Consider the following 9245-nt stretch of genomic DNA (forward strand, 5'->3'; position numbering starts at 1 on the left):
CTGACAACGGTTGTGCAAAGATATGCCATATAATAACCCGCTTGGCATAATGTTTTCGACATGGACATTGTTTGCTGCTGCATGTTTGTTCGCTCGAATTTGTCGACGTTTTCAGAAGTACTTCACAATTAGTACGACAGTTAGTTCACACAAAAATATTTTGGTTAGCTGGTTTTAAAAAGATAACAAAAACACAGGAGAGGGCGAAATGCCGTGGAACGAACCTCATTACTAATCATCACACATTTCATTATGCCGGCAGAGAATCTAACCTGCGAATTGTAGTCCAGAGCTCTACCAACTGAGCTAGCGAACTCGGTCTCAGCACAGAAAGGATGTTTCAACGTCTACCCGCGGGTAAGGAAAACAAGTTATCAGACCCTAGCACCATTTCTATGCAAATTATTATATACATTGTGAGTACGGGACGATCTATACACCACAATTAAAAACGAAAACAATTATTAAAATTGGGATAACCACTCGGGAACGGTAAATTGAATGCAATGAGGGTAAAACCGGTCGATAGCTAGCCTAATCTGATATTTAGCCCAGAAATAATCATAAAACACATGAGTAAATAAACATTAACCTCATAGCATCGCACATCAAATTACAACTAAAACATATATACTAATTATTCGATTAAATTAAATTTAATACAAAATTGTAAACATACAACAGAGCAACATAACTACAGCTTTTTTAATCAAGACGTAAAATTAGAATACATAACGGCTGAATCCGTTTAAGTTAGATAAATACTATAAATCAACGAATATTTCGCAAAATATTTCGTAAAATAAAGTTAACAATTAAATTTACAGTGTTCCTGATAGCAAAAGCCATGATGTCAAGGCTAGATGTTGTATGGTGACGAGATACAAAATGCCGTGTTTTTATTGTGTGTAGTGTCTGTCAAAGGCGTTCAATATGGAGCTATGTAGTAAGAGCTGAAAAGAGCAAACTTTGTATGCTTCAAAAAGAGAGCTGAGAGCGCCGTTGTTTTTGGAGCTACCACTGCACTTGTTGACCTTTGCCATGAAATGCCAAGCCATAGCTGTCAATGTCATAGCTAGCTACACAATAATCGTATTCAGAGCTGACTTTAAATTACATATATCAAAAGCAACTACAAGGAACTTACGAACACAATACCAAAACAGCGTTGAAATTCAATATATCAGCCATGTATACATGTAATTTAAAACATTCAAAACGAAACTGTAAAATGAAATTTTGTTAGAGAAACATACGTAAAATATAACACCCATTTGATACGAAAAGTTACCAACAATTTTAAACAATACGCACTGCCTGAACAATTATTTCGTGTATTTTAGTACACATCCAATTACAACCATACACAAACACCTATCGGTTCACTTTATGCAAAACCAAAGGAACACACAGTTGTTACCGATATACTTTTCAAAAAAAGCAAATACGTTAAAATTTGCGTTTAATATATTTCGATCACTAGTAAATAGTTAAAATACCACGAAGAAATACAAGCACAGTTTTGGGGAATGTGTCCCTTATTGTCAGTTATGTTGAGGTGTAATACAGACACAGATAATTACATGCATACAAAAAAGTGCTAAGTGCCGACAGTTACCTTTATTTCGATTTTGGTGTTAAGTTCATTAAATGTATTATTAACTGACTTAAAATTGCGCGATCGTTCGCAATGAAAACTTATCATATTAACTACGATTTAATCGTGTTTATAAGATAAATTTAAAGATAAGTTAAACAATTCCACCATGTTTATCATGACTGGTTTATTAATGAAGCCTAAAGTATGACAACTTGTTTCCATGAGACTTGCCCTTGTAAGCCTTGTGTTTTGACGCATGTAATCATGCTTCACAATCGACCGAGATATGGCCAGGATTTTACCTAGCGACCTTGTTTGTTGATGCACTTGATCGAGATTTGAACATATTAGAAACTAATTAAGAAATTCATTCCGACCAAGTTTTATCAAGATTGAGGCTTTTTATGTGGCCTTTATAGTTTGACTTGGTGACCAACTCTTGAAACGAACGTGATACATATTTTAACTCGACCTTGATATTCAAGATAAATTGTTTACCAAGTCTTGTCAAGATTGAGTCATGTAAGGAGCCGTTAGAGTAGTTTTCTGATTGTACATTGGTATCTAGTTTGTTTTTACCTAAGTAGCCCGAATTATAAATCCGCCCAGGTATTTTCCAGATAAGCATTGTGACAAAGTTTCATAAAGAAATAGAGTCATTAATGTGCCCCGTGTTTCTTAAATGTATCCTGGTGTCATAGTTTACATGGATGCAACGCACTTTACATGGATTCGATCTCGTTCTAGATATTGCAGAGACAACATTCTGAAACAGTTTCATCAAGATTGGATAAAGAAATAATTCAGTCTTTAGAGTGGTTTCGAGATCAATGATGAACAAGCACAACGCATACCGAATTTCACTTTGATCACCAGTGCTAAATAAACCGATGATACAGAAAAGAGTGTTAGAAAGCAATAAAAAGCACATATAAAATTATTTCTTAAAAATTGATGCCAACATTACATTCCCCCCGCCCCCCCCCCCACACACACACAGTTTTTTAATATTCAGGTTTATTTATGAAAATTCATTATTTATAATCATTTCTCAGAGAAGCACACGTAGAACTGTTACATTTATTTTAAAAAATAACAATACGTTTTTTTTCACTTTTTTCAAGACAGTAAATAACGTTCACATGATAACTTTATAATATATTTTTATTTTTAAGTTGCATGTAACAGCATACCTCTATGTCGGATATGTATCACACTGCAGAATTGGGCCATTACAACATTTGAACACACACACAAAGAATTGCTATCTTTTGTATTATGCTTTCCGGAATAAATTGGTATTGCGTATTGCTTTTTAGCGTATATTACCTGCTTGACTCTAAAGATCTCTAATATCTGTCTCAATGCACCGAAAAACAAGATGTGAGGACTCGCTTAATTCACGCGCAATTGTTTGTCGTGTTAAGGGTTTCCATTTTTACCATACATGTCTTTATTTATTTAATAAGTTTTAGTTTTCAATATAAAATCGGCTGGAAGAGTGTTCTATAGCTTTTTTCAATCTTACAGTTATTATTACCATCAGGTTATGTATATTTCTAAAATGCTTTGAAGGTTCATCTTACGCCGGTTATTTTAAATGATGATTGAACCATAGCTGGAGGTAAAGTAAACGCTTGCTTGAACGAAATGCTTAAACCATCAACGGTTTGACATTAGCGGTTCCATTTATATTACAAAATGAAATAATGGTATTGTGTTGTATGATTGTTAAGTCAAAAGGCTTTAAAGCGAACGCTATTTTAAAAAACAACAAAAGACAAAAACGAGTATGCATTAATCAAACATTATTTACGGCTGTATAAAAATGCTTGCCCCGGCCAATACAATTTTGCAACAAAATCGAACTGATTTTGAGGTAAATGTTGTAATGTAGCAATCGAATTTATCGCGCACACTGATTCCGTAATTGTCGTGAGAGGACGTTTAAAAAGCTAAAGTGAAAGCATGGCCGAGCGCAAGTTAAGCTACTCCTGACAATTGTTGGACTCTTTGCTTTTGGAAAACTAGAATACGCTATGGCTACAACAGGTTTAAAACATTTATATCTTTATAAAAATATACTTTTTTTCATTGTTTGTTTCAAATGAATTTGTAATTATATGTCTCCACTAAATTAAAAAATGTTAGATTTTTCGATAACGAAACGGAATTCCGTTAATTATTTACAATTTTAATTACTAAAAAGGAGTGGTATTAAGCATGTTTGACGTATATCGGAAGACAGATCGACATACAGACATTTTTTTAAGACTTGTACATAGTACATCGTCTAAACAAATGCATCTACAAAGAATACGTCAACATGCTAAGACATTCTTATTTCCGCATTTCCGAGAAACAAAAAATAACAACAAAAAATCAACAGGTAGGAAAAATGTGTTAAGTGAACATGAATAACGATGCCATTTCTGTAATGGAGATGAGCTAACAATGCATATACGTGTACATTTGAATTTGCAAAATAAATTTATACAGACGTGGTTAACAATTTTATTAGACACGGGGAGATTTGAGGCGACAATCAACGCGTTACTTAAATAAATAATCGAATTCAATTTGTGTTGCAGTCCGTAATAGCTTTTCATCGAAATCGATTGTAAGACTTTCAAATTCAAATTAAAAACTGTGGATTTCAAACATTAGTTAAATATTATTCATGCAGAAGTTTATTATATATCCCTTTCATCTTCCAAAAGAATATTTTTCATTTTTCATAACTTAAGACCAGTTTTTAAAGTGTAAGGGTAAGTGTGTTCATATTTAAATGCAAGCCTATAAATTTAGTAAATTGTGCGTTTGACCGGTTCAGAAATTACTTCAAAACAGTATTTCAATGTTTAAATGTAAACAAATGTGAAATCCCTTACTAAAATAATTTTATATTCGATAAAATACAATGGCTTTCATTAAATTGGCATTTTGAACATATTTTATAAACGTTAGTTCCACGTGTTCGTGATTCGTTTTGTTATTGTAGCCTGTTGATGCCGTATACCAGCGTATGAAGCGTTTGTCCACAAATATATATTTTAACAAGTAAATAATTAAACGGAACTTCATTGTTATTTCTTTATCAGTTTCATGCAGAAATAAAAATTGAAATAACGATGCTATGCTCAAGTTGCATATATCACTATTACAAGATGCCTGATAATTGAGGGAAACAATATCGATTATCGTCAAAAATTGCAAATAATAATCGAATTTAAAACGTACATCATATAATTAGTAGGGATTAATGAAATGCGTGAGTCCATTAATACTAGAGGATACAGTTAAGATACAAACAACACAAAAACATTAATGATATGCAGTTAATGTGTGTTATCGAAACTACTGTGTTAAGGTGGATATGCACGATTTTTATGTGTGTTAAATTGTGATATATTAATAAAAATATTTTACAATAACACAAAATAGGCAAGAAAAGTTTACACTGAAGACGAATTTCATAAAATGCAGCAAAGACAAATTAGCGCCCCGAGACAATTGTGGCGAAGATATTTGGTACATATTTTCCTATAATTACCGAAGCATTCGTCTTTTTATTAGGATCGGAGTAAGTGTTCGAGTGTCGTATGAATATATATCGCTGCAGGAAATTAAAATGATCCGTAAAACTAAATTTAGATTCACATCGTACATGCATGATATACATACTGGCGAATTTGAATGTACAGACATTATCGATTTCAGAACTATCTGGCTCATTTCGCATTTTTCGACACATGTTCTTCTTAACTTATACTTAAATGTATATTGAAATATATGTATACTAAGTTTTTTACACATTTTATATAAATTCAAAAATATTTGATAAAATCGTGCACACCAACTTGAAAGAGCTTGTGTATTTGAGCAGATCATATAAACACATATAAACGTGGATCCACAAAAGGCTTTTATAAAACAAATATTTGTGCCTTTCGTTTAGAAAATAATTATGATGTTACAATATTTATTATGTTTTTCAATAGATCGATATTAGCTTATAAGAAATTCAAATATTCAAAGTGAAACCCCAAACGTATTAAATGCTCACCTGAAAGAAAAATTAACAGGCACTTGTTAAGAAAATACCTTGAGACTTGTTTAGTGGCAGCACATTACATATTTATGCAACATGTGCCTTTGAATCACTTATATTTCGTAACAGGTTTGAGTAACTTAATCCGTACATCAAACCAATTAAGACTTGTGTGTGTTGGTACGCCATGCGTTTCCCATGCGTCATTCGATGTACGACACACAAGTCTAATTCCGTGGTTTTCGCTGAAAAGTTAATGTCATAGTTCAATTTTAAAGTTTTCTATTGGAACGATTACTGTATTGACAACGGGGAGATGATCATGTTTTGTTATAACGTTGGTTATTGATATAATTCAATAACGAAATACCGCTGCTTAACAATTACTTGGAATCAGTGTTCAGAACTATTTATAAGTCGATTTCACCCGAGTTATTGTCATAAATCAAGTGAATAATTCAAAGAACATTCTTTATATTTTGAGTGAATAGAAAAATTAAGTACTTTATTTAGTCGAGTCCCCTGTCATTGTTAAAAATGCATAATTCACTACGGATGCTATTTCAACTAGTACTTGTTTTAAATAGTCATTCAACGTTCCATTCAATAAATAAGCTGGTTTAAGAGGATGTATACATATTAGGAAAAAATAAGACTCTACTTATTAAAATGTTGAGCAGACCTCACGTATAAGATGCAAAACTGGTAAGGAATATAACCTTGATTGAAACTCAGGAAGTAAACATACAATGACGGCGAGACAGAACACCAGGTACGCCGGTCTGGAAGTAAACTTGGAGTTTCAGTCGGAATGTTAACATGGAGCCCCGTTCGGGAAGTGATCTTTGTATAACCCTGAACGTCGGTCGGGTAGCAATCAGTAATTTGATAAAGATATTGACAGGGAACTAGGAAATAGAAGCATACCTGGAAAGCCGGTCATGTACCAAGCCTCAGTGAGTAAAGCTGAAACGACGGTAAGACAGCAAAACTGGAACGCCGATCTAGAAGCAAACCTGCAACGCCGATTAGGATATGAACTGGAAATGAACATAAAACGAATATCAGGAAGTAAACCTGGAACGTCGGGCAATAAGTAGACATGGAACGCCGGAAGTAGACACATCTGAAACGCCGGTCAGAAAGGAAACATTGAATGTTGGTTCATAAAACAAAACCAGAATGAAACCTAGAGATGAAAGGGATGAAAAGAGAATAAACTCTCTTTTTAAATAACACCGATACTCAAATATGCTTACGTCACCCCTACCCCTCAACCACATTTGTCACCTTTAAAGGGGCCTTTTCACAGATTTTGGCATTTTTTAACTTATTCATTAAATGCTTTATATTAATAAATGTAAACATTGGATCGTAAAAGCTCCAGTAAAAAATCAAGAATAAAATTTAAAAAAGGAAAAGAACATTGCCCGGAGCAGGTTTCGAACTAGTGACCCCTGGAGTCCTGCCAGAGTCCTGAAGTAAAAACGCTTTAGCCTACTGAGCCATTCCGCCGAGTACACATACTTGACGTATTTTATACCGTATATAAGCAATCTTCGTAGTTTCACAAAATTTAACGACAAAAACAGAACTCTCCAAATTATTCAATCGTTTCGCGTTGCAACGCTTTATAATTTTTAGGTTTTATAATCGTCAAAAGATGCATATAATGGCTATATTAGAACATGATAAATGTTCAGTATTACTGTTTCCTCACAAATATCATAACTAAAACGAAAATTTGCGAATCTGAAACAACTTTTTTCAATTTTGTCAATTTACCAAAGCGTGAAAAGATCCCTTTAATGGACAAAACAAATGTTAATTCCAATTTTTTTTAAGAATAAAATAAGACGATTCTGTGCAATCGTACACCAAATTAGTGTTTGTAAAGCACGACATTTGAATTAGAAACCATAAGAACACTGGGGAGTTTGTCAATGCTCACTTTCATGATTTTTGTAAACGGTATTCAAAAATGATCTCGATGGCTACCAACGAGGCAGATAACAAGTCATTCGTAGATTATCATCAGCAGCAATTAGATTAAACGTTCTGCGTCGAACATTAATCTTGCAAGTTACCATACACATCGCTTGGGGTTAAAAAATACCTCAACATATTTTGCGAGAATGCGTAGGGTAAGGAAGTCGATGAATGAAAGTTGTTTAGGGTTGAGACGTTTTTACTTAACATTTGCACAATATATCATAAGGTCGATAGAACGTGGCGGTGTTCGTCGGAAAACGGTAACGTTCAGAAAGGCCTTTATGTCGAAATGAATAAAAGGTTCCTACTTCCGAAATTGATACAAGAAGTTCGCCGGTAAGTTAATCGAAGGCACACGTGATCGAATTATTGAAGTCTTTTTATAGTAAGAACTTTTTAGATGTACTTATTTGCGGTTATACGTTTCCTTGTATATATTTACCCGAGCATTCCATGTTGAAAAAATACTCAAAGAGAGCAAATTAAGTGTTTGTAGAAAACGAAAACAAAAAATTGAGAAAGATGGTGTTATATTACTTGCACAAGTTAAAGTTAAATAAAAATACATGATAGTTGCTGAAACTTTCTTTGAGAAAAGAATCCTTTCTTATTTAAATTCGACACTTTAGTAGCATAGTATCACATTGCTATTTTCACAGCAAATAAAACAATTTTAGAATTAAGACGTTGGGGATCGTTTTTCGCGGGCGGCTACCGTTATTGTGAAGTATATATGGATAAATCTGTAGAAGGTAAATACAAATCTTGTTGATCATGTAGTGGTGTTATTCTAAATCGACCTGTTAAGGTTCACACCAGTCTGCATTTACATTACATTACATTTACTACATATATTACATAAGCTTGCAATTATGTACGGAATATAAATTTGCATTCACATCAAGTGTACGCACTTGTATAGATTGGACGTTTTATTATAAGTTTTACTTCTTTTTAATAAATATGCAGGTTTAATGTGTGCACATGTGACCACAACGTTCGCGTCTCTCGCAAATCGCAGAATAGTGGTTGTATAGTCTTTTAAACAAATAAGGACATCTCGTGCATTAGAAAATGTGGTGTGATTTAAAATCATTAATTTCCAAAATTAAAGCTATGCGCTGTGTCATGCGAAAAAAGGTCTTCGGATATATTTGGCCGGCGTGGTTCCGCACCAGCCTGCGCACGCGCGCAGTCTGGTCAGGAGCTTTCCTGATCTTTAATGAGACCACGAAACCACACGTTAATTTATAGTTAACAGCGTAGCTCCTGACCGGGCTGCGCAAGTGAACATGCTGGGCTGGAAAAACGCAAGTCGCATATCGTTTATGACCATTTTTATGACGATGTAAAATAAACATTTTTTTTTATTTTTCCGTAACGCTGATAGTATTATAAACTTTTGGGTTTATGGAATGTTTAAACCGTACCGGCTGGTTTGCATGTGATTTACAAAATGGGTAATCGTGACATTCAAACACGTGAATATGCGATGTAAGATTCGAACCTTGTTTACTGATGTTTTTTTTCGATTCTTTCGCTTTATTCTTTTTTTCATTTTACCTTGGCTAAGAAATTATGTAAAACATGAGCCTCCTTGAA

This window comes from Dreissena polymorpha, chromosome 4 (genome assembly GCF_020536995.1).
Source record: "Dreissena polymorpha isolate Duluth1 chromosome 4, UMN_Dpol_1.0, whole genome shotgun sequence".
Lineage (NCBI taxonomy): Eukaryota > Metazoa > Mollusca > Bivalvia > Myida > Dreissenidae > Dreissena > Dreissena polymorpha.